General features: G+C 42.1%; 1 long non-coding RNA gene across 1 annotated transcript in view; it reads left to right on the forward strand.

The window, feature by feature from the left end:
* Positions 1–9,089, forward strand: part of LOC114673700 (uncharacterized) — a 112,221-nt gene extending 103,132 nt beyond the window's left edge. The window contains exon 5 of the long non-coding RNA XR_013408364.1: positions 6,974–9,089. This is a non-coding gene — a long non-coding RNA (uncharacterized LOC114673700). The remainder of the gene's footprint in view (positions 1–6,973) is intronic.
* Positions 9,090–10,471: the final 1,382 nt, after the last annotated feature.

Genomic DNA, 10,471 nt, shown 5'->3' on the forward strand with positions numbered 1-10,471 from the left:
AAGTTCTATGTGACAGGATGTTGAAAAAGCACAGGCTTTGGGGTTACACAGTTTTGAATACTGGCTCAATCCCTTAAGGGCCATGTGACCTCGGTGTTTTATTTGACTTCTCCCAAATTATTGACTGTATGATTCAACTTAATCTCTAGGCACATCTCCTTAGTGCCTTAGTTTAAATTATAGAAATAATTTGCATATGCTAATGTATGGCAAATCAGTGCTGAACAAGCACAATCATGAATTCCTCTATGACTCAGAGTAGCTTCCAGATCTGTCAGTCACGTGTGGTGACTGAATAGTTGAAATGTGGCTAGTCCAAATTAAAATGTGCTGTCAGTATAGAATACACACTGAGTTTTGAAGATTTAGTACCAAAAATGCAAAATAATCAATTTAAAAATATTGATTGGGGTAAGGCGTGGTGGCTCACACTGGTAATCCCAGCACTTTGGGAGGCCGGGACAGGTGAATCACGAGGTTTGGAGTTTGAGACCAGCCTGACCAACGTGGTGAAACCCCATCTCTACTGAAAATACAAAAATTAACAGGGTGTGGTGGCAGGTGCCTGTAATCCCAGCTACTCAGGAGCTGAGGCAGGAGAATCACTTGAACCTTGGAGGTGGAGGTTGCAGTGATCTGAGATTGTGTCACTGCACTCTAGCCTGGGTGACAGAGCGAGACTCCATTTCAAAAAAAAAAAAAAAAAAAAAAAAATATATATATATATATATATATATATATATATAGAGTTTGATCGGATGACAAACTAATATTTGTATATATTTGAGTAAATACAATATATTATTAAGATTAATTTTACTCATTTCTTTTTACATTTTTTGGTGGCTACTTAAAAAGTTCAAAGTTATTTACGTGGCTCACAGTTATGACTTGGAGTACATTTCTGTTGAATGGTGAGTGTTGTTTAAGATCACTAGAAGGACCCCTTTTGAGAGAGGGCACCATTCTCTTGTCTATACATAATCTAAGAATCTGTATGTGGCAGTGGTTCCTAGTGCCCTGCCACATATCTTTCTCTTCCTCCAGACATGCAGTAGGATGACAATTCCATGCTGTAGTGATAAGACTAGTTTAAGTCAATGGGGTTATGAGAGGAAGTAAGTGGGTTACTTCTGAGCCAAGCGTTTAATTAATGCGAGACCTGCTGCCACTCTTGCATTCTCTGCTATGCTGACTGCAGAGCAATCGCCTCTCAGCCTGTAGGACTGAGTCACTGCATGGAGGGGAGATGCCCTGGAGAGTTGCGTGGATCTACAGCAGAATTTTCATGGAGGAAAACAAACTATTGTTGTGTTAAGCCACTGAGGTTTGGGATTTGTTGCAGCAGCATAAGCCATCCTCCCCTGACTAATGAATATATTTTCTGATTAACAAAATGAAATGATCACTGTTTTTTTTTCCTGTTTTACTCTATACTGTGATGAATTTTGGAAAAGCACGTTTAAAACAGATTTTTGATGGCTTGTCATAGTCTAGGGAAGATGAGCTTGGCTGAAAATTGGAAATCTGTGGAAAGTGTTTGAAAAAAAGTGAAAGGTACAATTAACTGTTTAATAAAAATCAAATGGTACAATCTAAGTCCATCTCATCTTTTCTTGGACATTAATAGGGTGACAGAAAATTTACAGGGCTGATTGGGTCATATTCCAAAGTGTGATCCCCCAAGTAAGCAGTTTACAAGCGGTGTGAAAAATGCTAAGAAAATCAGAATGTCTAGGGATATTGCAGATTATCTCCTTGGAAATAGTGTTGGCATCTCCAGGCTAAAGATGTAATTGGCCTTCTGTGTAGGTATCACTTTCTAGAGTCATTAGAGACCAATTTCAAACAAAGTAAATCTGTTATAATCCTCCTAATGGATTTTGCTTTGCCTCTTCCCACCCATTTAGAAAATTTACTTGGAATTTCTTGTATACTTTGGAGTTAGAGCCAAGGGGTAAGATGTGAGTTTAACGTGTAATTCTTCCTACTCCATTTCCTTACCACATTTCCTTCCAAAGAAGAATGCTGCCACCAGGCGCTCCTCAAAGACCAGGGAGGTGGGCCTGCAGCTTCTGAGTGAAAGGAAGAAGCCTGGCTATTCTGGGTATGAAATGTGTGCTCTTATGTCTCCATACTGAGGAGGATTGCCCAGGAACTGGGTTAAGATACCAACCCAAATTCAATTGTTTGCCAACACAAAGCTGTGATTAGAAAGCATATCACAGTATGTCAGTGGTGCCACTGTTAGGAATACAACAGCACTAGAAATGTGCAGAAGTCATAACTGCATTTTCTGATTGTGTGTGTGATGACGTAGCAATCAAATGAAGGTGTAAAAAGCTTTTGTTGTTTTTAAGAAGCATGAAGTCGAGTGGGCTGTTTCCAATAGGAGGACTGAAAAACCAAGCAAACACAAATTTTGTTCACAGCGTCCTTTTTGAGAAAAGAGTATAGCTGTCTGCCTAAGAGATCTTCACTCCTGGTCTTTTGTTAGTGTAGTCAGCGTAACCAGTATTGGGAGGTGCGGTCTTTGGAGATGGTTAGGCCATGAGGGGTCTTCCTTCATGAATGGCATTAGGTATCCTCATAAAAAGATTGACAGAGAGACTTTGTCCCTCTTGCCCTTCTTCCCTCTGCCATTTGAAGGTAGGGTGTTTCTCCCCTCCAGAGGATATAGCTCTCACCAGACACTGAAACTGCTGGCACCTTGATTTTGGACTTCCCAGCCTCCAGAACCATGAGAGATAAATGCCTGTTGTTTACAAATTACCCAGTCTGAAGTATTTTGTTATAGCAGCACAAAACAGACTGAGACAATTAGTTACTGCATTATATTATCATCTCTTTATATGGGTTGATGACTTACTGTCATAATTAGTTTGGAAGAGACTTACGACTGGAAGTATTATTTCTATATTTTTTATTTCCTTTTTGCATTTCAACACCAACTCTCTGACACCAGCTGGGTATCTTACAGTTCAGGTCAACTCTGACACTAACTGCCTAGACTTAGCATTAGATCTACACGTTGAAGGGCAAAGCCCCCAAAAGAGTGTCTTTACCTTACATTCCATCTCCAAGTGGGGCCCCCAGGCTACCCAAACTTCTGTCTAACTTGGCTACAAATTTGTGAATTCTTACAACTCATCTCCCCCCAAATTTAGATAATTTGCTAGAATAACTTACAGAACTCAGGAAAGGGCTATCTTTATGGTTAGCATTTTATTGTATAGAGGTCAAAGGAATAACAAAATGAAGAGGTGCAGATGGCAGCAAGTTCTGGGAGCCTGAGCCTCTCTGTTCTGTGCAGCGCTACCCTCCTGGTACATTGAGGTGTTTACAACCCAGAAGCTCAGCTGAGCCTCGATGTCCAGAGTCATTAACAAGGTTTTCTTACATAGGCATGATTGATTAAATTATTGGCTGCATGACTGAACTTAATCTCCGGTCCTCCCATCCTCTGCAGAAGTCAGAGGGCAGGGCATGCTTGGTTTCTCCGGCATGGTCAATCCCTCCCTTGGAATTATTTAAAGGTTCACCCTGAGCCACCACCTCATTAGTATAAACTCAGACGTGGGCCAGGTGCAGTGGCTCATGCTTGTAATCTCAGCACTTTGGGAGGCCAAGATGAGTGGATTATCTGAGACTAGGAGTTTGAGATCAGCCTGGCCAACATAATGAAACTCTGTCTCTACTAAAAATACAAAAAAAAAAAAAAATTAGCCAGGCATGGTGGCATGTGCCTGTAGTCCCAGCTACTCGGGAGGCTGAGGCAGGAGAATCACCTGAACCCAGGAGGTGGAGTTTGCAGTGAGCCGAGATCACGCCATTGCACTCCAGCCTGGGCAACAAGAGCAAAACTCCATCTCAAGAAAAACTCAATAAACCAAAAAACAAAAACAAAAATTACTCAGACATTTCTGAAAGGGCTCATTATGACTAACAAAAGAGACTTTTATCAGGAAATTCCAAGGGTTTTGAAGCTCCAGGCCAGAATCTACGGGAAAAGACCAGGTATATTCTTTAGTATATTACACCTTTGCACCTTGAATAGGACATGGGGTAAAAGACATTCAAATGCTATATGTTATTGTGTGATGGGCAGATATGGATTATTGCAGCTTGCATATAAAATCATTATTGTTATTTTTGTAAATAAACATTTAGAGGTGACAGATTTAGTCTCTTCACAAAAAGACCAGAGAATGGATATGCACTAAGAGAGAGAAGAAGGATTATCTGTTCCTCAAGGAAATGGTCTTACCTTATTGGTGTCTCGGGACTGTGTATGAAAATGATGGAATTATTTTGATTATTCAGATAGATGGAGAGCAAGAAGTGCAAGGGGGGGCCTCTCCTTTCTCTTTCCCCCTCTACACCTGAGCACTCGACTTCAGGAGCCCAGCAACTGCATTCATGCTGCAGGCCCACTTTGGAATTCTTCTTCAGGGTGTGATATTGGTGTGAATAATCTCCATTTGTATCAGTGGAATAATATGAACTAACCAGGGACAAATTTATAGTGTTTATTAATGTTTCCATTTTCCCTATTATAATGTAAACAGAAATTTAATGATTGGAAAATTATGTCAAATGTTGAGTGAATCAGGCATCAAATACCACAGTGATCAGTGAACAGTAACTGTTTTTAATAATTTGAATATTGCAGTGACACAAAGGTATTTAAGACACCAATCCTTTAAGAAATTTCTCGAAAGACAGCCAACAATCACTGTGTGGATTTCTTGTCTGTCTGCTCATCTTTAATCCCTCCCCCTTTCTACTTCCTTCATTTGTTTTATGCCTTTTAAAGCAGCAGTAACACAGACACTCTTTTTCATTTGTTGCCCAGGTCTCTTGGAAAAGCCTGCCGGTGGTCTCACTGGAGATAGGACAGGATCACATTGGCTGCCTCTGGTTCTTGTGGAGGGGCTGTTCTGCAGCTATGGCCCAGGATGGCCATGGAGTCAATGAGGAAAAACACCTGGATGGTCACCCAGGTGTGCTGTCACCAACCAACTCATAATCAGATCTGTTAACTTTTGAAACATCAGGAGATCTTTATACATTTGGAGAAAGAGACTTTGTTACTTCTAAAGGGTTACAGCCTACCAGGTGGCCATTCCATGGGCTGGGAAGTGTAGCCTTCTACAAAGACCAGAGCACTTGGATGGAGGAGGAGTGGGAGTTGGAGCTTTATGCTGGACAGGCTGGCTAAACATATACATTCAACAGATTACAGGAAGAGCTGTGAATGTTCATAAAGGTAGTCCTGAGACATGCAAATTGAACAAACATGTATGTAACATACGACCCATGTTCACTTTGGGGTGGAGACTTAACATTTAAATGTGTTACAGTTAGGTCCTATATGTCAAAAGGTATTTTCAGGACATGAAGGAACGCAAGTGTGCAGCCTCTGTAAACCGGCCAGAACGAGGGCGTGGTCAGTGGTCTTATCTGGAGAATGTTGCTGAAATTGGTGTCTTGTCCAATCAAAGCTGTAGTGATGGCTGGTGGAACAAGGGGTCAGTTAGTTAGTGTCTGTTGGTGAGCTACAACTGTTAGATTTTTTTTGTTTTTTTTGAGATGGACTCTTCTCTGTCACCCAGACTGGAGTGCCGTGGTACCATCTCAACTCACTGCAACCTCCGCCTCCTGGGTTCAAGCGATTCTCCTGCCTCAGCCTCTCGAGTAGCTGGGATTATAGGCGCCTGCCACCACACCGAGCTAATTTTTGTATTTTTAGTAGAGACAGGGTTTCACCATGTTGGCAAGGCTGGTCTAGAACTCCTGACCTCAGGTGATCAGCCCGCCATGGCCTCCCAAAGTGCTGGGATCACAGGCATGAGCCACTGCGCCGGTCCCCGTTAGAATATTGCTTATCTCTCCAGGCGAGTGCATTTTCAGCTGCCAGAGAAAAAGAAAACCCTTGTGGCATTTAGAACACAGTTTGTTCTTGAAGTGTAGGGGTGTGTGACTCCACCCTTGCCTGGCATGGCCTTCGGTCTTATTTGGAATTTGGTATCTTATTGCCACAAAGGGTCCCTTGTGTGTGTCTTATGATCTTGACTTTAACATTCATGCTGGTCGGCTGTTGTGTCTAAACCACTAGAGGGAGGGGTATAATGAGACATGTCTGACCTCCTGTCCTGTCATGGCCAGGAACTCAGTTTTAAGGTTTTTCCAGGGTTCCGCAGGCAAAGAGGGGTCCATTCAGGTGATGGGGGAGCTTAGGAATTTATTTTTAGTTTACAAACCTAAACTTGAAAGAGGAAACTTTTCAGAGGAAATACAAATGAAAATTAAACTCCCTCAGTTGTCTACCACAGACCGTTACTCCTGGGTCAAGAGCTGAAAACTCACTTTGAAAAGGTTTATAAACTGATAAAACAGAGGTGGGAAGAACAGTTATAAAATGATCACGGGGCTAGCCTGCTGCCAGCCCGCTGGGGTCCCGTCTAGAACACCAAGAGCCCGCATGCCAGTGATCAGCCGACTGCAGAGCGATCCCTGAGAAATGCTTCTGGGGAGCCTTGGGCCTGTGCTCCCCTGTTTCTGCCGGCTGCTTTCCCATGTGAACTGATAGAGACTTTCAAATCACTTGGCTGTGTTCTCTGTTCTTCCCAGTGCTTGGAGTAGTGGGCAGCTCACCTCCCAGTGGGTCGACCCCAGCAACACCCCCAGTGGCCGCCCATCGTTGCTAGTCTGGAGCTTGCGGTGACCCTCATCCTGGTGGGGTTCTGAGGTCCTTGGGGAGGGGAGAGTCCCCTGGGGGAAACACCAAGATGCTTCCTTCAAAGGTCTGGAATGGCTGGTGCAGCGGGGGAGGAGAGGGCTACCGGAAAACTCACAGGGCCTTAATTCAATTTTTAATCCTATAAATCACACAACACTTGTGATTTTTAAACACTGTGTTTTGTTACACTTTTACTTATTCAATTATCTATTAATATGTTTTTTCTCAAAGTCTCTGAGAAGACTTTGCACAAGCTGCTGAGGACACTAAGGCTGGAGACATGGAACATGGATGCCCCGTGATCAATGAAGTTGGTTAACATCACCAATGTAGATGATGTCAACGCTTCACCCTCTGGAGGTCCCAGAAAGCAGCTTTCCTTCACACGCCGCCAGACTGTCTGCTGAGGGAGGCGGATGGATGCTCTTGGCCGCATTTCTCAGCACTTAGGTTGTGACTGTCCCAGGCTTCCTGTTAAACGCATTCCTGGTCCGAATAGCTTCACCTACGTGCTCAGGGCAGCGGGTGGAGTGCCATCTCCACATTTTTCTGTAGGAACCACTGCAAGGAGATGCTGCCTCCTTCTTTGGGCAGTGAAAGCTCCTCAGCAAACTGGGACATAGGTGCCAGATGTCCATCAGGACTACCCTGGAAAGAACTCCAGGCCATCCAGATAAGGAAGGTTGGGTCTGAAGCTGGGTCTGCCATGGCCTGGTTTCTGTCCAGGCCTCATTAGGGGAGCAACTTGTGGTACAGACTCCCCGTTCCCTCCAGTGTGCGCATTGCAGCCATGATGCTGTTTGCCTCAACTTATGGGTCTTCTCTGGGCCCAGACTGAAACTTCCCATCTCTTTCCGCTAGCTTTGTATGCCATGTGGCATTTTACAGCCCCATACCATATAGGTAACAGAAACAACAGCACTTGCAAACTACATAGGTTTCAGGAAACAACTAGGTCTTTTGATTAAATTATAAGCTTTAATTATATTCTAACTAATTAGAACATATTTAACATAGACCTCTCCCATACTTGCAAATTGAATGAAAAGAAACTTACAAATGAACCCTCTGTAGGATTACTATTAGGTTAAAAAGATAACTAAAAAATATACTATTTTAGGCCAAGGGTAGTGGCTCACACCTGTAATCCCAGTGCTTTGGAAGGCTGAGGCAGGAAGATTGCTTGAGGCCAGGAATTTGACACTGGCCCAGACAAGACAGTGAAACTCCATTTCTAAAAAATAAAAATAAAAATATTAGTTGAGCATGGTGAAGGGTACCTGTTGTTTTAGGTACTCTGGAGACTGAGGTAGGAGGATCACTTGAGCCCAGTGGTACAAGGTTACAGTGAGCTATGATGGTACCACTGGGCTCCAGCCTGAGTGGCACAGTGAGATGCTGTCCCTAACATAAATACTATTTTAAAATTGCAACATTCTTTTAGTTCCTTCATCATTTTATGGTTTTCCCTCTAGCAATTGTATCATCTTCTGACCTTCATATTCCCTACAGGCAAGTTTTTCTAAACTTTTCCTTTATATGCTATGTAAGACCTGTTCCTCTTTCCCTGCAACTGTGACCTGGAATAGGCAACTACTTTTACCCCTTTTCAAAGACTGATTCAAAGCCATTCTTGTATTCCTGCATCAACTGCAACATTTTAACAACCTATTCAGTTTTCTCCTACTGTTGAACTCAATTTGCCAGTATTTTGAGTCTTTTGCATAGTTTCATAAATGAAATTGGACTGTAATTTTTTGCATTATACTTCCCTGTAAAGTCACTGAGGGTTTGGTGTCTTTTGGGAGCAATATTTTTTTCTTCTAGAACAGTTTTTGCCATAGTTATGTGTTCTCTTGGGTTTTCTGTATCTTCCTGAACAAACTTTACATTGATGTTTATATTTAACTTAAATTTATGTATAACTTTATATTTTTTAGAAAAGTATTCATTTATTCCAATTTTTTAAGTTTGTTGGCAGAAAGTTATTTAAGGTATCTTCTTGTGATTTTGAAAATCTTTATGGTATCCATGTTTACATTGCTAATATTAGTTGTGGTTTTTTCTCTTTGTCTCAGTGGGTCTGACTAGTTGTTTATTCTATTTAGCATTTTCAAAGGATCAGCTTTTGTTTCTGTTGATCTTCTCTATGAAATCTTTGTTTCCTAGTTCATCAATACCTGCTCTTATCTTTATTATTTACATCCTACATCTTCTTTTAGATTTACTTTTCATTTTGTTCAAGCTTTTTTGAATTGATCAGTTAATTCATTGATATAAATGCACTCATTTTGCTTTTATAATAAACACTTAAGGCAATAAATTTTCTCCTATGTGCCACTTGTAATAGGTATTGGAGTACTTTCATTTCTGTTCTAAGTAATTTGTAATTTCTACAACAGGTTTCTCTTAACCTGGAATTATATAAAAGTGCGATGTTGGTGTTTCCAACTATATTTATTTAAACAATCTTTACTTGTGGATTTCTAATACAATTGCAAGTTTGTCAGAAGAAATTCTCTGGTATTTATTAACACTTCTTTTGTATTTAATGTGTGGTCTCTTTTTCAACTCCTTGATGTGTAATTGAAAAGAATGTATTTTTCTTCCTTGGGTAAATGATATTTATATTTATTTACAATATTAGATCAAGCTTTCAAATTTCATTGCTTAAAGCATTTATAGCTTACCTAACTTTGTCTATTAATTTCTCACAGAGGCATGTGATCATGGGTTTGTGAGCTTTTTCATAATCCTGAATTGGGAGGCAATCATACTGGTTTGTGATCATGTTACCTTTTTGGGGTCATAGGGTATCATTGTCAGAAGTGACTTATCTTTCAAACATTACTTGATTTTTTGTTTGTTTGTTTTTGTTTGCTTGTTTGGTTTTTGAGACAGAGTCTAGCTCTGTTACCCAAGCTTGAGTGTAGTGGCGCAATCTTGGCTCACTGCAACCTCCGCCTGCCGGGTTCAAGTGATTCTCCTGCCTCATCCTCCCGAGTAGCTGGGGTTACAGGCGTGCACCACCAGTTTTGTATTTTTAGTAGAGACGGGGTTTCACCATATTGGCCAGGCTGGTCTCAAACTCCTGACCTCAGGTGATTCACCTGCCTCAGCTTCCGAAAGTGCTGGGATTACAGGCGTGAGCCCCTGAGCTGGTTACATCTGAATTTCAGTGCTGCTTCAGTGCCTGAATGAAAAAGTATTCAGCAGACCATGTGGTGGCAGGTGTAGGGGAGGGAACATCTTTAGCCCACACCTGGTGCAATAGACGCTTTCCCAGAACATCACAGGCAGCGGTGTGTGTGGCCACTGAGCTTCCACTGAGCGACTTCATGCTCTCTTGAAATGCGTAAGTATTTTGTTATAAATGCAGAGGTCCCAATATGTTTCTGCAGCAAATCACACCCTAAGCAGTGACTCCATGCGCTTCCAGGCTTAGAGAAGCTCAGCTGCGGTGCGGACCCCCTGCCCACCCAAGGCTCGGCAGCTGCAGTCTGCCAGGTTCCGGCTCAGCTGCCTCTTCCCGTTATTGTTGGAAGAGCCAGAACACGTCAGGTTTGGTTTTCCTTGCTAATCCTTCCAGCCAGTGCTGCTATTTTGACACTTTGCCTGTTGAAGCATGGACCAGCTTTCTAAGAGCTGATGAGATTCATTTCCTGAGCCGTTCCCTTCACTCAAGGGGAAAAGAAAAGCAAGTCCACTGGAGAGTATCTGACTTGGCGC

This window comes from Macaca mulatta, chromosome 18, assembly GCF_049350105.2.
Source record: "Macaca mulatta isolate MMU2019108-1 chromosome 18, T2T-MMU8v2.0, whole genome shotgun sequence".
In the NCBI taxonomy this organism is placed as follows: domain Eukaryota; kingdom Metazoa; phylum Chordata; class Mammalia; order Primates; family Cercopithecidae; genus Macaca; species Macaca mulatta.